The sequence below is a fragment of the Oryzias melastigma genome, linkage group LG5 (genome assembly GCF_002922805.2).
Source record: "Oryzias melastigma strain HK-1 linkage group LG5, ASM292280v2, whole genome shotgun sequence".
Lineage (NCBI taxonomy): Eukaryota > Metazoa > Chordata > Actinopteri > Beloniformes > Adrianichthyidae > Oryzias > Oryzias melastigma.
Genome location: NC_050516.1, coordinates 8,899,558 through 8,921,736, shown reverse-complemented (window position 1 = coordinate 8,921,736; position 22,179 = coordinate 8,899,558). Strand labels below are relative to the sequence as shown.

The 22,179-nt window shown below is 41.3% G+C and overlaps 1 protein-coding gene across 5 annotated transcripts in view; it reads left to right on the top strand.

The window, feature by feature from the left end:
- The window catches only part of LOC112144749 (plexin-A1), a 267,901-nt gene that overhangs the window by 102,787 nt on the left and 142,935 nt on the right, over nt 1-22,179 (top strand). The gene's annotated exons all lie outside the window — the stretch shown is intronic.

Here is a 22,179-nt window from a genome sequence, read left to right as displayed (position 1 = left end):
AACAGCTACTGTGTTAATATTAACCTAACTACAAAACAGTCTAAAAAACGTTTTTTAAAAAAGTCTAAATTAGCCAAAACAGCTGACATGTAGCTGAAAAAATAGCTGCGCTTCAAAATAGCCTAAAAAAGCCTAAATTAGCCAACACAGTAAGTGTGTAAATATTAGCCTAACTACAGAACAGCCTAAAAAACTTTAAAAAAAAATCTAAAGTTGCTAAAAAGCAGCTAGCATGTATTTGAAACATTAGCTAAACCCCAAAACAGCCTAAAAACAAAAAAGCCTAAATTAGCCAAAACAGCTAGCATGTAGCTGAAATATTAGCTAAACTCCAAAGTTGCCTAAAAAAAATCTTAGTAAGTCCCAAAATGGAGCGGGACAATGGGCCTGAGATGCTTTTGTTTTACTGGAAGTCAGAGGAAAAGAAAGTCGGGGAAGGAAGCGACTGCAGGGAAGTGCACGTCCTCCGCCGTCGACTGCAATCAGCGAGTGAGTGAACAACACCGCAGAACGCACAAAATCATATTAGTATCAGTAACAATGTGTTGTAAGGATTCTCTTATCTCCACGCAGCACCATTAGACGTATTTACATCAACCCCCCCATATCTCCCCAAGTGCTGTTTCCCAGGAGGAAACTATCAAAGTGTGTTTTTGAAAGCAAAGAGCATGCCACACCATCTGTAACACGCTCATTTGAGGAAATAAGAATATAAGTCTAATTGAGCTTTTTAATTGTCCTCTAAATCCTGCTGAGCGCCCATGCTGCTGCTTAATGGTGTGTGTGTGTGTGTGTGTGTGTGTGTGTCCAGGTCTGTTAGGACAGGAATGGTTAAGCTTGTGAGTGTATGGAGGGACCAAGCAAGCATCGCATTCCCGTCTGTGTGCAGTGAGCTAATAGCGACGCATGGTTACCTTTGAAGAAATTGTTGGTGTGTTTTATGTTTCTGTGATGTGGGGGAGGGGCGCGTTATAAAAAAAGTCCTGAAGCTTTGATGCGTCTTCGTATTTACATGAGAGGGGGAAGCCAGAGTTCATTTCCAGAGTAATTTACTTTGATTTTGAGTTTAATCCAATTGAGTGGATTGTGTTTTGCACAACAAAAGCTGCGCGAGGGAGCAGATATTTATGTCTCCCATCTCTTGTCAATTCAGCACAACAGCAGCAGAGTCATCGCTACACATTTGTCTTTACTGTCATATTTTACAACTCCTCTAATCAGTCTAATTCTGTGTGTCTGTGTGCGTTTCTTTGTTTTTTTTTTCTTCTCCACGTGAGGGAAAGTAATCCAGGATGTTGAGTTTCCTCTGTTTTCTATACGAACAGCTTCCTCCGTGCACGACCACTTCCTGTGTCTTTGTGTGAGGCCTTGGGAGAGTCAGGGGGAGATAAAAAGGCCAGATAACCGAGTCGATGTGTGTGTTTAAGAGAAACCGTCTCACAATAAAGAAGCACTTTGAAAAAGAAGGGTCTTGTGACGGTCCACCGCCCTCAGCTGACTCTGGAAACTTTCACAGTCGGCTTTCTTCTCTTCCTCTTTCCGGTCCAAGGCAAACTCTTGTCTGTTCACTCTGATTTGTCAAAGGTGGAAAAACCTTGAAACTTTTCTCTGAACCAGCTTCCATTCAGTCACACAGACGGTGTCATGATGGCCAAACATGTACAAACTTTAGAGAAGTTTGTCTGTTGCTTTGTGCGTTTTAAAAAAGATCGTCATTTATAAACAACTACACAAACTCTGCTTGGGTGATAAATGGTAAATGGTGTATACTTTGATAGGACTTTACTACCTTTGTAGGAGGTCCAAAGCACTTTATAGTTACCTGTTCACACAAACACTGATGATGGCGCCACTTTAACCCCAGGAGCAATGCAGGGTTCAGTGTCTTCCTCAATGACACTTCAGCTCACCTCTTCTAATCAAATAGTCTCCGACTCTAGTTTTCTGCACCCAACAGCTTCCTTTAAATGTGTTGTTGATTGAAACAAGTCCGTTTTACTGAATCCACCTATGGGTGCAACCATGTTTCAGTCATTGACTCTACATGAGAGCTGGACTGAGTGGCCCCTCCCCCCTGTTGTTCCAAACAGGAAGTACCCGCTTGTACCAAGAAACCATATTCTCATAGACTTCTATAGAGAAATTAAGAGCTGTTACTTAATCATTCTATTGATCAGAATAATTATTTATTTGATTTTTTTTTTACATGTTTTCAATCCTTTTTCTGTAGTTCAAGTTATAAACTGACCAATCAGATGCCTCAATAAAAGCAGGTAGAGCCCAATCAACAGAAACCTTGATGAATTTTGTGTAGCCTGCTCTCAAGTGGTAGGGGTGTGGCCTTCCAATAAACTCACTCCTGATTAGCCAGGGTGGTTACCATAGAAACAGCGACTCAGACCGACTTGGATCAACCATTGGTTAGTTACAATGTCAAACATGTCGGAACTGTCAACTGGATTGGCACCACTGGGGCCCCACCCGGGAGCCAGGCCTGGGGTTGGGGCTCTTCTGAGAGGGCCCCGGTAGGGTCCAGGCTGAAAGAACAAGTTGGCCCACCACCTGGTGTAAAGCTCAAAATGAGTTTCCTCTGGAGGGTGAGGGTGAGATAGGGTGAGAAGCTCGGTCACCTGGAGAGAGCTCGCAGTAGAGCCGCCCCTCATCCGCACTGAGAGGAGCCAGTTGAGGTGGCTCAGGCATCTGATCCGGATACTCCGGGGGAGACCCAGGATAGTCTGGAGATACTATGTCTCTTGGCAGGGCTCAGATTCACCCCAAAGAAGCTGGAGGAAGTGACTGGGGACAGGGAAGTCTTTGCTAAGAGTGCTGCCCCCACGACCTGGTCCCAGAAAAGCTGAACACTTCTATGTAAAGTTTGATCCTTAAAATAAGAATGTGTGTGAATCCAGCCTTCAGTGTCTCCGGGGTTCAAGTTTGGGATGTAAAGTGAGGCAGCTCTTTCTTTAGTGAACAGTAACAGATCATGTAACTGTTGCACTTCATTCTCGACGTTAGCTTGAAAACAAAACTGGAACCAGATCAAGTTACCACTAGATCAACTCAGTGACTCGCTACAGAAAGCAAACAGTCCCCATTCACAACAATGTGAAACGCTCTGATTTCACAACATAATTACAGCCTGGTTCCAAAACATTTTTTTGTCACTCCTTGCGGTGAGATCTTAAGTCCTTAGCTTCCAAACATCCTTATTGGGCGTGTTCCAGTTCCAGCTCCAGCATCTGTCCGGCTTGTTTGTTCCTCCATTTTTCCCACTTGGAGAAAAGGAAAGGTTTAAATCTGGCTCAGAGGACAACCGCAGAACTAAAAAAGGGCTCTAGTTTCATCCCAAAACAAGCTAATGAATAACACCATGTATACAGCTGTATACTGACCTCTGCTGCAGCTCATGTATAGATTCCTGCAGAAATATTTCTGGGTCCAAACAGATTCATCCAGTGGACAAACCTGGGTCTTGTTTTTGACCCACTGCTAAACTGTTAAACTGGAAGATCTTTTAGTTAAAAATAAAAACTGTCCCTGCTTTCATCCTCCCTATCTTTGTTTTGCTCGTTCTCTTCACACACATCCCAACCTAACATTTAACTTCTGGCCTTTTGCATAAACACCATGTGGGTGACAAACAATGCAGATCTTCAGACTCTTGAGCAAGTCCAATGATCTCAAACAATAACTCAGCGGTTGGTAATTTCCATGTGCGTTTGGGTGTTGCCATATGTCCTCACACTAATTGTGCGACAGCCTCTCAGCTGTGGTGGACGCGGGGCACCGGCGGAAACATACTAGTCACTTATAGCCTCTAATTGTCTTCATTTACCAGGAATGTGTTGAAGCCTGGGTGGGCAGCTTTGGGTGTCAAACTCGCCGTCTCAGAATGGGGCGGCCATCGTTTCGGCCTGATTCTGTTACTGTGGCTACGGGCCAAACCAGAGGTGGGGCTTTTGTCTTCCACCTGGTGACACCAGCTGCTGCGGCGCTGCTGCTCTGGCATGCCGGGGGGTGTGTTGGCTTTTTGTTGGCGTGCCAGCTCAGAGTGGAGTGCATCCTGTAGGCTTCATCTGCTTCGGTCCGTTCCTGCCCTCTGTGAACCGGTGCTTACACATGCTGGTGTAAAGTGGCTGCATTGAGCAGTGGAGGTATTAATAGATGTTATCTGAGAGCAGCACACCGAGCTCACTGCACACATAGAGGCACACAATGAGTCCACTCAGCAAAGTTTTGAGGCTGTGTTCACTTCCTGGTTGAGTGTAGAGGCGCTATCTGCAGTGTTTGAGGGAACGGTTTATTATTTCACTTTGTTTTTAAATAAACGCAGCATCACTTTCACAGCAGAGAAACTGGTTCACTTCAGGACGTCCTTCAGAAATCCTCAAGTCACTGTGTTGTTCTGGAGATCATCACATAAGCCTTTGACAGATGCTGGTTTTAGCGTTGTCTGGATCATAGAAAAGACCGGCTGCATCCAGGTGTGTCTAGCAGTTCCCTTGAGGTTTGTGTGGTCATCAAGGGTCATCATGAAAATGGAACATACCATTGTCGTACGTGTATCATGAAGTACAGTATAGGTCTAAAGTTTGGACACACCTTCTCATTCAATGCTGTTTTTTATATTCATGACTTTTTACATTGTAGATTATCAATTAAGCATCAAAACCGATGAACACATTTAGAGTTATGTCCTTAACCAAAATAAGATGAAATAACTGAAATCATGTTTGATATATTAACGTTGGGTTAAGGACCCCTCCGTGTCACTTTTTGACGTTTTGAGTGTCCACAACTCCTCATTTTGAATGTACTGGGTGTTCCCATTAAATCACGGGTCCCCAATCTCCAGGCCGCGAACCAGAACCAACGTGTATAACATTGGTACCCAGTACCGGTACCCTAACCTGACACCAGACCAGATTCAGTACTGGACCCGAACCAGCATCCTGAGGGTTGCAGACCCTTTATTTTACAAACAGCCAGCACGTTACAAAACATCGAGTTATGGACACCCAAAACGTCCAAAAAGTTTCGCGGAAGGTTCCTTTTCAAAATGTCAGTATGTGACAACTTGGGGATGAAAGTGTGTTGGTTTACAACTTTCACTCTGAAGTCTAGCTCACCCCAAACATCTCAATGGGGTTCTTGTCCAGCCATGTCATCAGCCACAGACCTCCATCACTCTCTTTCTTGGTCAAATAGCCCTTATACAGCCTTCAGTGAGAATCTACTATGTCAATAGTCAGGAAAATAAAGACACCCATTAAATGAGACTATGTGTCCAAACTTTTGGCCTGCTCTGTATTTGTTATGCCAATGGAAGTTGACGTTTGGTTGATGCTGTCGTACGGCACACTTACGCCAAACTCTAGTCGTGGGTAATGGGCGAGCACTGGCTCCTTGCTGACTGCACTTGAATGCTGCATGCAAGAGATACACAAGTGCCCGTAGGACATCTGCATAAACTATACCGTCTAATTTCCTTAGTTCTAACAGACGGACTGCAGCAAGGACCGCACACATGTCATATGACCAGGGCTAAGAGATTTGAGGGGGACGGGATAAAAGAAGAAAAATCTGTACGGCACACCTGTGTCTCACTTACTTCCCCCTCATTTATTCTTATGTGTTGTATAAGTGTTGATTATGTCCTGTCACCTGCAGCATACCCATAGGAAAAAACGTGTATGAATGTTTTCTCTCTTCTGGTTCACTGAGTGATCTACAACCTTAATTTTCTTTTTTTTTTTGTGCAGGCCACTCATACAGGTTTGCCCATTTTTCACCTGTATCCACCCATAAGGGCAGTTGGTACTGAAGCTTTAATCACACGACTACATCTTGATTGATGTTCATGGTCCTGTGTCAACATGAATCAACTTTATCAAACGTTAGGAATCAACTCTTTTGTTGTTTTTCTGGATCTATAACGTGAACCGTGTCGATCAATCAGCAGTTTTCCTCAGTGACTCCGCTTCATCGTATTGAGTGTATCTAAATTCTGGTGTCATCCAACCACAGCATGTAAAGAAAGGGAAGCGACGCCGCACATTTAGAGAAGGGAAAAAGGATGGTTCCCTATGAGTCTGAAGGAGTAAAAATTAGGAAAAAAGCTAGAAAAAATGGATGTGGAGCAGTGAAGAATGACTACAACTTTCCTTAGTGTCAGAAAAAGGACATATTGACATATTTAACAAGATTGTTTGCTTTTTCCTTCTCATTTTTTGTCTATTGCTCCCCAACAATCAGCTGCTGTTAATGTAGACGGACATCCAGGTGGATTTTAAAACCTGCTCTTTTGGTCTGAGTGCTTCTTCATATTAAACAGATTTCATGAGTTCTACTTGTTATCATAGGTGACGGTTTCATTTTTTTTTTTTTGTGGATCTAAATCAAATCATAAGATTGATTGATGACATTATTAGGTATGAGGATTACTTCTGCTCTATTCCTTTCTTATGACGGCGTGTTTTATGGGGCGTGTGTGCAGCTGTCTGCAGGTGTGTGCATGGAAACTACATTCCTCACATTCCCGGTATGTGTTCCGGCTGAACCGAGCCAACGGCTGTAATCTGCGCTCCCATTAGAAAAGGGGTGGAGTGAGGTTAAAATCCGTCCTCAACAACAACAGCATCAAAAGACGTGTGAATAACACAGGTGTGCCCAGCGTTGGGAACGCTCCCGTCAATATTTACGTTGAACACGTCATCGGCCTGAACTTTGCTCCATGAGGAAAATGTCTGATTCATGATGGTGTGTAAACCTCTATTTTCTGCTCCCGTCTCTCGTGTGAGGAGGAGCATTTTCTCCACTTGGCTGTTTGGATTTTGAATCTGTCATGTCGGTTTATTTGGACTGAAGCAGCCAACCCCCCCAACGGACGCTTACAGCACATGAGGCAGAGAGAAGGATCCTGGAGGAAGGGATTTGAAACTGAGCCTGGAGGTGGAGGGCGATGCAGATCATCAACATTAGGCGATGAAAGAAGGTGTGGGAGAGGCGTCAGTCTTCCAACTCCATGGCTTGATTTTCAGAGTAAACTATATCCATGTAAATGATCATATATTACCTTTGGAACACTAAGAAACAAATTATTTATTAAATACGAGTTATTTTTGTGGACTCCATATTTAAATATGTGAAGTTTGACTGGTCGCAACGTCGCATCTACCAATCAGGAACTCAGCTTTGGTCATGTGACATTTGCAGTTACTCCATCAGCGGTTAGAATATTACTCCGAAGTGAGCGTTTTTGCCCTGAACTTCCATCTTATTGCTTAAAAACTGGAGCCGCAGGTTTGCAGAGCTCATACGGTTACTTTGGGGCGAAGGTGAGATAAACTCTGGACAGATCGCTGGTTTTCGCTCCGGTGCTGGAGCTCACTCACTCCATATGCCGGCAGACAGACAGCCGCTGTGGCGTGCGGGGGCAGCCGGCTCGGGCCTCATTGAGTCGTTAATAAAAAGACAAAGGTTTTCCTAATTTTATTTTTCCTCCCTATTGTTAATACTAGACTGTGAGCATTCAAGCTCAGCCACAGAGACACAGAAACACAGTGGAAGCGGCTGACATACAGACAAAACCCTCTGTACCAGAAAATCTTTTAATAATAATCATATAAACTCAAACATGGAGACATGATTATTGATGTTTTTATAAAACTCTTTACAATAAATAAACCTGATTTCTCAACATCATCTGTGTCTTCATACATTCTAAGTGAGATATCCACACCTTTTCTTATATCAACCTAAAGACATTAGCTGGTAGCTCCTCCCACACGTGTCCGTACCGTCAAAGTTAGGAATATATTTTTTGACAGGCGGCGAGCAGCGAATTCGTTGCGTGATGAAAAAGGGGCGGAGAATTCTAATTTGTCACACAAATCACGTTCTCTGTGTAAGCACCTTAAAAGCCCTAAAAGCTGTTTTTTTTTTTTTTATGGTATGGCCCCTTTAAGGGTGAATTCCCAACAGCAGTCCTGAACGCTTCAGTCTGGATTCTCCCTAAACAAGAATTAACGGTCTGCTGGTGCAGGTGGGTGGTCTCACCTGAGCAGGAGGAGGTGATGAAACGTTTCGTCTCCCTGTTCCGTCGAGTCGAGTCCTCTTTTGTTTCAGACAGAGTGCAGAGACACCAAATAAACTTTATTTACTTTTCTTCAACGGTAAAGAATCCTCTCAGAAATGGATTCCCTTTTGTTCACATGTTTATTTTTTAGATGGAAACACTTATCAGCTGTCAATCTTTCAGATAAAGTCCATGAAAGCTTCATCCATCAGGATGAGTCTCAGGTTTAGCCTCATGCCAAGAAAAGCGGAGTTCCTCCTCGAGGACAAACACGCTCCAGTCTGTTAAACTAACAGAAAAACTCCTCCAGACCTGCAGCTCGCTAAAGCGCGGCCCACCTCGTGCAGGCGGCGATGTTTGTGCCGTCTCTGCAGCTTTTGTTTTAGTGGTTCCCACGGCAACGTCTTCCCAACTCCATCTCGATGGGAGAAGCATGCCGGTGGATAAAACCCAGCCGGTGTCAGCGAGCACGGAGGGCTTTTCGCACGCCGCTGCCAAGAATCCAGCGAGGCCGTGCGCGATCGTATGTTCAGCCTTGTGAGGAATGTGGCCCCTCCCCCCGCTCTCACAGCGGCGTGCGTGACGGTTCTGGACTTTTGACTCTGCTGCAGTGACTGTGGACACAAACCGCTGAAAGGTCGGCTTACAGGAACAGATGACGACTCACACTGTCTTCAAATGACTAAAAAAAGCCTTCATTCATGTTTTGATGATGAATCAAATGTTTAATTTCAAGCTTCTGTCTTCTCAGTTGAATATTTCATGATTTAGAATCTGTAATTTAGATGATTGTCTCAGAAAACCAAGAAAACTTGCTCTGAAGTCTTTTTTTTATCAAGTTTTCTTGTTTGATTTGGGAGGAATTTCTTTAGAAACAAACAAAAAGCAATCAAATGTTTGTTTTTATTTCTCAGAATCTCAGTTTTAAAGCTGTTTCATAATCATTTTAGATTTCAGATTTCATCGATTGGAAAGGACAAAAAGTTCCAGACAAGTCAAACTGATTAGATACAGAAACTGGAATCTGCTGCTGAGTTGGAAATCAACAAAAACTTTGCAGGTTTAGCTGGAAATAAAGTCCGACTTTACCTTGATTACAGATTTCTTTTTGAAGTAGAAGATGAAAAACGGCAGCAGAGCAGTTGATGGATCGGAAAACGTTTTTATCAGCTTTGTTTGTATCTGAACGTGAGTTTTTTTGTTGGTCTAAAAGTCCTCGCATAAAAAAGCAGTTTGAGCTTAAAGGGTAATTATTAATAATATAATAAAAAGTATTTGCCATAAAAAATACATCAAAATATGACAACACATGATAAATAAAACTAGTTACTTTATATTTTCAACTCTGATACGTGTAACAAAATGGAAAATAAAAACATAGGAAGATCCTAAAAGACATGCTTGAAAATGACTGAAAACTTTGAAATTTGACAAGAAAAAAATCCTAAAAAATGATACTGCAGACTTGGCCCATTCCTGGGAAATGGACATGGGGCAAAATAGTCCAAAAAATCTAGCAGAATGCCAATTTCAAAAACTTTAAACCATAGCTTTTTAACATCATTATGAACAGTACAAAAGCAGGAATATTTTTCCAGAATAAATAAACTTAAACTTTAAAAAACTTTCAATATTTTATGCTTCGTAAACATATGTTTCAAAAATTATACGAATTAGAAATGAGTGAAAGATAACTGTATAATTACCAGACTTTATAATAACTTTATAATTACCAGGAGGGCCGGATCCGGCCCCTGGGCCTTAACTTTGACACGTGTGCTAAAAGGATGTTTATTGATATCAGTCTAGGTTAAAACAGTGTTTATGCCATTTAAACAGCTTCCTGGTATCTTAAAATGATGTTTTGAAATCTCCAGAGGAAACGCGCAGACGCTCTTTCCTCCGTTTCCTCTCAGCTCATGCAGAGACGGACTGGTTTAGCCAAATCACTCGTCTCCCAGCCTTTCTCTTCCTCTCCTCTTTGAAATGATGTTATTAGAAGCGCCAGTGGCCGTGTAATCACCGCCGCTTTCCCACAGGAGGACGCACACATGCAAACACACCTGCTTTGGTAATTACAGCTGCAGACGAGGTCCCGTTTGCCGTAATCCCAGAGAAAACGGGATTTCCTTCCGCATACCTTCAGGCGGAGCGGCTGCAGAACTCGTGTTCCTGATGGTCAGCACCTCCATGGAACAGAGTAACTGAAGTCTGTCTCAGCGTCAGAGCAAACTCCCTCTGTTTGTCTGGCCTCCACAAAGCCACTCTCAGCGTCTCCCCTCGCTGCATTAAGCTCTCTTCCAAATCTTTGTTTGGTTTCGCACCTCCCTGCCTCTGAAAAGGCTGGCATCGAGCGGCTTGTTAGCAGAGCTTTTCCTCCATCCAGAGACGGCGGCGAGTCGGTTTCACAAGTCCTCCTTCCACCACTGTACGCAGCATCAAGCTCAATAGATGTCCTAAAGTCCTCCTATGATGAAAATCCTGTTTGTAGAGTTTCTAACATGTCATTTCTTCTGAAAGAGAACAAATGTAATAAGAAATCATTTTGTTTTGCATTTCTGAGTGGTCTTCTTCTTTTCCTTTCGGCTTTTCCCTTCAGGGGTCGCCACAGCGAATCAGTTTCCTCCTCCTTCACATTGACTGCAGTCAAATGAGCCGCCGTTCACATTTCTGTGGTCAAATCAGCATCACTGGATTTTTGGTGTGAGTTTCATCCAATACTTACGGTAGCAGGACTGAGAACGCTGGAAAATCTCCACCAGACTCCACGGAGCTTCTTGATGTGACCACGGAAATGTGAACGGCGGCTCATTTGACCGCAGTTGGAAAGGATTGTAAATCAATGAAAGAGCATTTTGATGTTAGCTTTGATTATTTTATCAAGAACTCTGAGAAACCAATGATTGAATGTATTGATCACAGTCAATAAACATTGGAGAATTAGCTAAAAGAGTCTTTGGTGAACTGGAAGGAGAAAGAATCAGGATTTTGGAGGAAGTTCTGTCCATGAAGATCTTCACTTCCTCGTCCCAGCTGACATCCGGATCAGAACCATACGGCTGGACATTACCCAGATTGATGGAGGTTTTTATGTAGCAGTGGTGAAGATTTACGCTAGAGAGACACAGAGCTACCATAATCAGACAGAGGGGATCAGCTCTAGAAGCCACGCCCCCTCAGAGGAGATTTTGGAAACGGATGCTTCAGATCAACATGACAAAATGTCTTTTTAAGACATTTATGTTGTGGGATTTTGATATTAAAAACTTCCTAATCATAATGAAAACACGGCTGGGAATTTTTTTTTTTTAAATAAAATAATTGTCATAGGGGGATTTTAACATCATGTGCTGCATCTTTCCTCATTTGACACCAAACAGGGATTCATTTTATCTGTGAGCTTCCTGGTTTTGTGTATGATAATGTTGTGGTGCAATTTCTTCCTCTTTTTGCTCGACAGCTGATAAAATCAGTCGTAGTAAAGCACCTCTCAGGCGCAGGGATTTGCACACTGTGTGTGTGTGTTTGTAATCCACGCTGATGATTGAGTTAGTGCGATTTAGTGATGGTCGGAAGATGTAATGCTGCCGCCGCGCCGTGTCTAGCAACCTCGCTACACGCACTTATCTGACGACTGCTAGCTAGAGGCATTTAATTCTTTGGGAAGGTGGAGATGGAGAGAGGAGCAGATGAATGCATCAGGCAGGAGGAGCGATGGAGGGAATGACGGGCTCTTTTCATTTCAGCCGTTTAAAGGTGATAAATAGGTTTCATTTGCTGTTAAAGCAGCTTGCTTTCTTCCACCTGTGTTGCATACATGCATGCATGCGCCTCTGCTGGGAGGTATGGAGGTATTGCTCCTCCCCCTCCCCCTCGCTCTCCCTGCAGCCTGTTGCATGTCCTGCAGCTGCGCCGGCGAGCGTGTGACCTTTAGTGCGCGGTGCTGGTGAAAGGCCACAGACTCGCGCGTGAATAACCGCGGTGCAGACATGTGGATGAATAGGAAAGCCAGTCAATCAGAGCTGGCATCATGAGTAACCTGATATGAAAGAATAGAGCGGTCGCTGAACCCGCCGTGAAAGCCTCGCCGCCCGTGACGGAGCGCGTCAGGTGCAGCACTATCTCTGCTCTGCTTAGAGTACTAATTATATCTGACTTTGCAGAGGATAGTTATTGCTCATTAGAGGATTATGGCATTTATATAGATAGATTAAGAATAAAAGGAGAGAAAATCTCTTTGAAGTGTTTTAGAGAGCGCTGACGGAGATCCACTCTCACCGTCTCTTCTATCAATCAAAATGATTTGCAAAAAATCTGGAATAAGCTTAAAGACCTTCAATAACGTACCTATTAATTTAGATTCATTGTCAGTTTATATTAAAGGTTTTTGTAACAAAGCAAAGATGATTAAAGTTTGAAATATGTCTGATCAAATTTTGATGTAAAGCAGAGTCAAACCAAATCAGGAATTTGGCAACAATTTAATAAATGAATTAACTTTAAGGGACAATGTTTATTAATGACCAACTAGAAAAGTAGCATTTACCGAGATAATGCTAGTGTGAATGCTTTTGCTGAAAATGCTGAAGCAATTTACTACATTTGCTGAATAACATCTTGAATGAGCTGAACTTCCTGATACTAAACTTGCAGAATCTGCAGAAAGAACTCAAAGAATTAGAAGAATTTCTTGAAAAATGCGTAAAACATGAAATTGCATAAGAGATATAAATACCAAAAGTACATGCATGAACGTGCTGAACGTTTTGATGCCAATAGTTTTAAAAGTGTACAAAGAATTTGAAACATTTCTTGAAAAAAAAAAATGAAATAACATTTTAAAATACGTGAATGGTAGAAATACCAAAAATACCAGCATGAATGTCCTGAAGGTGCTGAACGTTGTGACTTACGTAATTTGCAGAAAGAACACAGAACAAAAAGTTAGAAGGATTTTATAAAAATTGGCAACAATTGTGTAAAATTATAAAATACGTAAAAAGTATGAATAACTAAAATACAAACATGAATTTCCTGAACATGCTGAATGTTTTGATACCAAGCGTGCAGTATTTTTGGAAAGTACACAAAGAATTCTAAGAATTTCTGCAAAAATTGCATAATATTTTAAAATGCGTAACACATACAAATACAACAAGTACAGGCACTGATGTCCTGATCGTGTTGAACGTTTTGATACCATTGCAGAAACTGCTTAATAATTGAGATTTTTCAAAAAGATATAAAGAGAAACAAGATCACAACAGTGTAAATGCGTGCTAAGCATTCACACAAACGCCATATTACAGTTTAAGAGATGGACATACAATTCTAAAAGCTAAGACACAGTATACCAAATAACAGAAATGAAATGCAGAATAAAATCAGAGCTTTCTTTGTAATAAAGTGTTCATTTTGTGATTGCACATCTAAGACTCCAAAAGCCATTTGCAGCTAAGTTTATAGAATTAAAAAAACCCTGTCTGGCCTTCATTTTGCACCATAACAGCTTTTATTTAGTTAGGTTAGTTAATTTTCTGCATTCCACACCTAAAATAAACCCTTTAGACTGCAGACTGGCTCTCACTCCCATCTCCATCATTGTCACCACGGCTGTTTGTCTGTCTTGAAGGTATCCGACTGTCTGACCTACATATGCTTCAGGTTTACTATAAGCTCTTTTATGTGTCGGCTGGATATCATGGGGGTGGTTGGGGGGGGATTTGTCCCACTGTGGTATCAGGACAGTCACTCATGTGTGAAGGTCCATCTGCTCCCAGAGTCCAACTTCACAGCCAGGAACACACATAGAAACCTATATTTATATTAATATATTTTTTAACACACTTTTCCTTCCATCAACTCTGTTTCCCTTTTGAGATGACGGTCAGAATCATGAGTTTTTAGTTTCCTGTAGCTTACTTTGCAAACTTTTCACAGATTTTGTTTTTTTATTCCCATGAAGCCAAAACAGGAAGTTGTGTCGCGGTTGCTGCTCTCCAGTCCAAACACACCTTTAGAAATGCAGAGCAGCTCAGATGTTTGAGCGACTGTTTTCATCCAAACAGCCACAGAAGCTCCTGTATCCTCTTCTAGTTCGGTGTAATTTCTTGCTTTTCTACAAGAAAATGATCATTTCTTGAAATATTTATCAGTAAAAGTCTTCAAGTGTGGAAGACTCATCAGTTCTTGGATCTCAGTTCTATAGCTAGCTATGAAACTGGCCATATATATCATTATTGTGGCCAAAAATAATTTATATTGTGATGTCATTTTTTTTACATATCTCCCAGCACTAGTGGCCAACATGAATTTCCATCATTTTTTGTTCTGGCTGCATGTAAATAAGTGAAAATACTATCAGCGTAATATAAAAACAAGCTCAACCGTGTAAAACCAGCCCCTGATCAACGCGTTTGAATAAAAAAATACTCAGAAACAGTTTTAGTCTTAAATTGTTTTATACCTGTTCTCCAATATTAGAAAACTGCTACAAGAAGATGTTAAAAACACCATTTTCTTTGAGAGCTGAGCAATTAAAACCGAAATGAGCTGAATTTCCAAAAAGCAGTCAAACGTCAGTGTTTGTGAAAAGCCAACATGTTTACCCTCCTCCTGAACCGTACAGCGCACAGGTCAAATCCACACAACAGAAACGCCTTAATCGCTTGGAAAAACATTTCCACGTCCGTAAGAGGCTTTGTTTCATTACTGTTACTTAAGACCACTTTGGATGAACATTTCAATAAACAGAGATGGATAATTGGTGGCTGGAGCAGAATAGTTTTACCCGTACTGAAGCTTTTAACCTCCGTACATGAACACAGCGAGGCCGCACAGAGCCAGGAGGAGACAAACGCCATCTTTACCTCCTTCAGCTTTCACCACTTTCTTTCATGAGCCAGTGATTGTTGCCCCCCTGCGAGGTTTTTGTCTGCAGGTTGACGCCCTCCTGCAGGTAGTTTTTTGAGAGCCCCGCTTTACATCAGGGGTGTCAAACTCAATCGCACAAGGGGCCAAAATCCAAAACACACTTTAGGCCACGGGCTGAGCAGGATAAACATTTATTGAACACTAAAACTACATTTTTAAAACTTTAAAACCATAACTTTTTAACATGATTATGAACTATATATATAGAATTATCTGGGATAATGCTGGTGTGAATTCTGTAAGCTGAATTTGACCGCTGAAGATGCAGAAATTGATAGTTAAAAATGCTGACGCTAATAGCTAAAAATGCTAAAGTTGATAGCTGAAATGACTGAAGCTAATAGCAGTAAACGCTAAAACTGATAGCCTGCTAAAATACTAGCTAGATGCCAAATTAGCCTAAAAAAGCAAAAAAGAAAAAAATATATATATATAAGCCAAAAAGGCCAGCATGTAGCTGAAAAAGTAGCTAAACTTCAAAAAAGCCATAAAAAACAGAAAAAGGGGCAAAATTAGCCAAACAGTTAGCATATAAATATTAGCCTAACTTGAACACAGCCTAAAAAACTTTTTTAAAAAGCCTAAATTAGACATAATAGATAGAATAGCTGAAATATTCAAAATTAGCCTAAAAAACAGAATAAAAGCCTAAATTAGCCAAAGCAGCTAGCATGAAGCTGAAATATCAGGTCAAATCCAAAAAAAGGATGAGAAATCTTTTGTAAATGCCAAATAAGTCCAAAAAACTAGCAGAATGACAACTTTTAAAACTTTTAACCTGTAACTTTTTAACATAATCATGAATAATAATAATAATAATAAAAAAAACAGGAATATTGTTCCAGAATAAATCAACTTAAACCTTTAATAACTCTTATAACTCTCCATAAAAATATATTTAGTCAAAATAATACAAGTTAGAAATGAGCACAAGATAACATCGGACCATTAATAACAATAAAAACTGATTTTAACACATCAAAGACAGGAATGCTGCGGCCGCTACCAGACATGTTTTTCATTTATCCTTCGTGTCTGTTCTTTGTGTTTTAATGAAGTGAATGTGTTTTATATATCAAAGTGTTGAAGCTCCCACTGACCCGGGACGACCTCAGTACCTCCATTCCATGTGTTTTGTTTCCCTCCATGTTAAGATTTTCAATTCTATTTCCGTTTCCAGCTCCAAGCAGGACGTGTTTTTAAGACTCCTTCCCTCCCTTCTTTGTTTTGTGTCCTTCGTCTCATTTCTTGTGATTCTGTGATATATCCCTGCCATAAAGGCTGTGAAGTTTACAGGGCTCTATCAGTTGTAACTCGCGGCTATGACAGGCGTCATTTTCATTGACGCGCCTCTGTCTTATCATCCGCCGCTCTCATCCTGGCCCTGACAGCCTCCCTATCAGCAGCCGGCTATCCGGTGTTTCTATCAAAGCTAACCAGGCCTGCCTGGTGCAGATAAAAGCCGGCACTCGGGGCTTTGGGGTGGATCTTCAGGTTCAGGGAGATGCTAACGCTTTAAGGGGAGAAGAAAAGGAAAACTCTGAGTGATGAAGGAGGATGAAGATGAATTGGATATTAGGTTGCAGTCAGATTTCCTTATAGGGGAGGAAATGTCAAAGAAAGTTAGAGGTTTGGTTCAGAGGAAGGCTCCAGCAGAACCGTGTGTCTTTCTGCCTTCGGTTCTGTTGGACAGAAACAGACGATTCATGGCTGAGAGAGACGACGGCGGACGCCAAAATGTCTTTAATAATTCCACATCTGAAGGCGCCATAAATCGTTTATGGAGGTGATTTCTGATCTAAGACAACTATTGTGTGATTGGTCAGAACACCATTCAAAGGCCTGCACAGTTATGAACTACTATTGCCAGTAAATAGAGCAAATGTCTGCTGGGAAATCTTTGATTCCTTTTTGAATCCGAGATGTTTGCAGCAGAACATCAGCAGTGAGCTGTTCATGGAGAATAAGAAGACCAGAGACAGCTGGTCCTTCATTCACCTCCATCATGTTTCTTTTCAACCTTAAGGTGGTTTTACGTAAGAGATAATGCCTAACGAAGTGTGCATTATCAGAGAGTAATGTACGCCGTAAAAGCCTGAACCGTCCGACGCAAAGTGCCATAATCATACCACAATCATTTAAAAATAAATAAATATTCAATCAATTTTTAGCTCTTTATTTATTTATTTTGGGTTTAGATGCACTTTTACAAAAAGCGGACTATTTGATGTGTGGTGCGTTGTCACAAGCTGCGTTTCCATGACACATACGCGCAAAACTTTATTGAAATTCTTGAAATATAAAAAAAACACAGTTATGCAATGACACCGTTTCTATTAAATCATAATTATGCAAATAAACACAAACCAACTCACGTGATAAGTCATTAAAAACATGGCAACGGATGAAAACAAGTATTTATTTTTATTTGATTCTCTAAAAGGGTGACGTCACAGCAGCACATATCGTCCATTGACAGTCCTGTTCAGGTTTCTCAAATTGTGAATCATCCACTTGCAGCTTGTGAGGCTCTTGTTGCTAGCAGGGGAGAGTGTAAACAAAGGCATGCTGGGAAATTATTTAGGCTAACCGTCTCGCCCCAAAAGCTAATTTCTGATGAACTCCTGCTGCTCTGCAGGAAATATGTTTTAAAAACAACACAGGGTTTTTGATTTCAGCTAAAAACAAACAAACTAAAAAAAAAAAAACAGCATAATCATAACTAATAAACCACTGGGAACGCTTTTACAATAGAAAGAAATGGAAGTATATTAATGGATAGCATTGGGATTATAACTAAGATTTTCCTAATTTAACTATCAGTCGTCCTCTGTCATTTTACGCACGATTTTATGGTTTTCTAGAACTTACTATCTCTGGTTTGCTTCCATTTTTAAACCTCCTAAAGAGTCTATCCGCATTTACACTGTGGGGAACCAGAACAGGGTTCACTTCATGTCTGATCTGCACCAGAGTCCAGGTCTGCTTTCACACCTGTCCCATTCCAGGAAACAAACTAGTCCAGACCAAAACCCACCACCATGAAAGCACCCAAACAGTGTGTCTGACACTCTGACTGATTTCCTCAACATCTCCAGTAAAGAAAACCTTCAAATCTCCATGAAACCCAGAATCCACATCCACAAAGGAGCAGCAAACCCTTTGATTTCCTGCTTCCACTCTCCTCTTTGTTGCTTTTGTCTTCTGCCCCCGTCCTCATGGCAGAACCTCTAATGTGTTCAAAGTCTGTTAATGTTACATTATACATGTTGACAAGAGCGTAGTGATGGCGCTTCTGCAGAAAACACAAGCGCAGCATCATTCTGTGAAACCATCCATCAAGCACTTAGTGGAAAGCTAAGCAATTCTGAGGGAACAATAAACCAGCGGCAGCTCCTCTCTGGACCCACCATCGCATCGATTTCTTTGCTGGGTTTATATGCATTTGTAGAGCCGTGCACGGTGCTTTGCATTTATATAGCTGACAGACGGTGGCGTGCTACGACGCCTGTAGATGTTTGCCACACAGAGGGACCTGTTTGACTGTAAACATGGATACTCAGTTTAATTTAATCTGATTAAGTCTTGCATACATCCATCCCTTCATCCATCTGTTCACTGTATGCATCGTTCTCTACCACTATTAAGTGTGGGGCGTTTGCTGTCTTTTCAAGGAGTCGGAATCTACACTTCTAAAATTTCTCAAAGAAAAACGAATCACTGCTCACTAGTGGATATAGACCACAATGCATTGTGTTTGAACGACTTTTTAATGTGGAAAATGTATTGTCGTCAGGTAAAATGTTCATATCTATCAGGTTTTCACTTCAACAAATGGGTGACGCCATTTTTTTAAATTAAAAAAGTAGTAAGGATGCTGTCCCAATTCCATTAACCCTTTAAAACCGGAGCTCCAGTGTTTCTGTTCTTTGATTTACTGTAACTTTTTTGCTGGACAAAAAACACAAAACACTTAAACACAAAATCTTTAACTCACTGTAACTTTTAAACCGTTAACACGATAATTCCAGCAGATTCTGAAGGAGATAATTAAGAATCTGCTGGAATTATTGTGGAATTATCGCAGAATTATCACGAAATTATCGCGCTACTTTTCTCCTTCAGAGTTTGCTGGATTTATTGGGGAATTATCGCTGAATTATCGTGGTATTATCTCGGCTCACGCCGACAGCCTATTCTGCTGGAATTATTGTGGAATTATTTCTAGAATTGTCGCGCCGTTTTTCTTCTTCAGTATCTGCTGGAATTATCACGAAATTATAGCGGAATTATCGTGGGATTATCGCGGCTCGTGCTGCTTTTCTCCTTCATGAACTTTTCTTCTTCAGGATCTGTTTAAATTTTTGCTGAATTATTGCGGCTTGTGCCGCTTTTCTCTTTCAGAATCTTCTGTCTGAAAGAGTCTGGGCAGTATGACGTTCCATTTGTGCCAAAAGTTTGTTTTTGCATCCACTGTCTATATATTTGGTCCATTGTCTTTGTCTACTGAACAAGTTTATTGAACATTTGTTCATGTCTGTGTAAAGTATTAAGCATAAAGCTGAAACATCACAAAGCAAATGCAAAGCTATCATCAAAGAAGTGTGGAGAAGATATTATTGCTTAGTAGACATTGAACTTTCATATCAAGGCTGCTGGGGGCCACAAATGTCCCGCGGGCCGCCACTTTGAGACACCTGTGTTAAAGGGTTAAACATATGTTTTCCCGCATGTTTTAGTCATGTAGCGAGTAGGAAGAGAATTCCAACATATTTCTGCTCTGACTTAAGTATTTTTAGTCTTTTTTTAGGCTGGAATGAATTCTGAAGTCATTTTTCTGAGTTCTGCTCCGACAAACAGATGATTGGACAGACATTGGACAGTTTGCCTTTTTTTATTTGCATGTTTAGTGCGTGCTTGGACCGATCATTGGAATTGCTGGAATTGTGCTTGCAGAAGAAAGGAGAGCGATGCAGAACAGCAGCCATTCTTTCCATTCTCTCAGCTTCCATTTTGCCTTATTTTTGTTGTTCACTCTAAAAAAAAAAAAGAAAAAATTGGTGTGTCCCGGTGTGTTGCGGCCGTGCATTTGCACATCTCGATGCGAGCCATCAGTGAATGAAATGTATCCTTTGTTTACGGGCCCATTATCTAGATAATAACGCCCATATTTCCTCTCATCTCCAGCGCTTTATCACAGCCTTATGAGCTCTTTCGGTCTATCTCTGGATCTCGGTGCCTCTCAGACACTCACCAGCAGAGAGACGGATAATGGGGTTGTTGTCCCTGGTTTCTTTTGGCGAGATTGTAAATACATTCTTCCATCACGAGGAGGCTGTTTTTGGGCCTTCCAGCTGTGTGCACACAGCATCAGCATGCAGATGTGTCTGTGTCCGTCCTTCTTCTGGGTGAGGAGGATCATTTTCTTTGTCCTGACTTCCTGCCGTCCTCCATGAGTCCGCGGCTAATGAAGAGCCCCTCCCCACCGCCGCTCGCCACCTTTCATTTGCTGCTGAGATGACTTTGGCTCTCAGCCATCCAGGCCAGCTCCGTCTCCTCTATTTTATATCTATCATTCCTCATCTGGACAAACTATTAGCAGAAGCTCAAAAATCGAGAGATGCCAGAAACGATCTCAACCTGGAAGCGGGAATTTCCTAAACTTTAGGAAAACCTGTAAAAATTATATTTTAAAATCTTTTTAGAATGATCAGCTTTTAAGCTTTTAACAAGTGTTCAAGTTTGTATAACTACACCTGTTTACCTCTGGAGAAAAAGTCGGAGAAATGCCGTTTTTCTTCTATGTGAATCACATAATGGCTAAAGAAAAACAGTTTATTTCTCTGAGTCGGCTGATCATGACAAAATATATGTTTTTATTTTCTTTTTCTCTTAATGAGTCAGCTGATCGCCGACAAGATATTGTGTGTTTCCCCTATGAATCAGCTGATCAGAGCCGATGAAATATAATTTTCTTTCTGTGAATCAGCCGATCGCAGACAAAATGCTGTTTTTTCTCTGTCAGTCAGCTGATCACAGAAGCAGTCAAAGTGAAAAAAGATCTATAGCTTAAAAACGTGGGGATCCGATCTAGAACTTCCGATCCATGATTTCGGTCTCAAATGAGGTCTTTTTTGCGTCCGGCTCCACCAGGGGGAGGGACTTCCGGCTATTAACTTTCGAGCGCCATATTTTCTGTGTGGCCAGATTCTCTTGAAAACACCAGATTTTTCCTGGTGTTGGTGGAAGCTGACTTCTGCAGCGATGTCTTCCCCAGCACTGCTGTGGTAAATAAAACATTTGACGGGGTTTTATTTTTAGACGTGTTCTCATGAAAGCCTCCCAGGTGCTGATATCTCTGCTTTACAGTCATGATAACACCTTTATCCTGTCAATGCTTCTCCTCTCCAAGCATCCAGCTCTCTAATCGTGTCTGTGCTCCCAATAATTATACTATTAAAAATACTGCCGGATAATGCAGGCTTTCAGCTAAGCCCTTTTCACGGCTCTCTAAAAACAGCCGCTTTAAGACCTTCCTCCTAAATTCATCTTTTGATGCTTCCTACCTCTGTATAAAAACAGATTCTTGCAGCCGTCTCCCCGCTGGAGCAGACTGCTATTTGACAAAAAGTTGGTCATCATTTTATTGCATTTAGATGTGCTGCATATTTAGAGTCACATAAAAAAGATGTGTTTGATGCATAAAAAACTGGATCTATTTACAACTTTGTTTATTCGGATGCTAAGCGCGGAGTTCAGGCTGAGTTATTTCAACAGAACAGGCGCGGCGGGCGGCTTTGTTTGTGAAGTGCCGTTCACACACCGAGGTGCAGCGGAGTGCTTTATGGAGACAGAACGAACTCTAACGGCGTTAAAACAATAAAGTACTGAAATATGAAAACCTAAAAGAAGTCGTGAAGGCAGCATTCAAGTGCAGATGGTACAGCAAGTCAGAAATGAGTCCAGATGTTTTAGTTGGGGTCATTTGACCTGGAGAGGAAGCTCTGATCATCTTTTTATGCATTTTCAAAGTGTTCGCAGTGGTTTCTTCCTGAGGATTATCCTGTCTTTAGCCTAAAAGAAAAAAGAGTTGTCATTTTTATTAACATAATTCCTGGATTTGGTCCAAGACATTATGAAGTGTAGCTATTTTTTCCAGATACATGCTA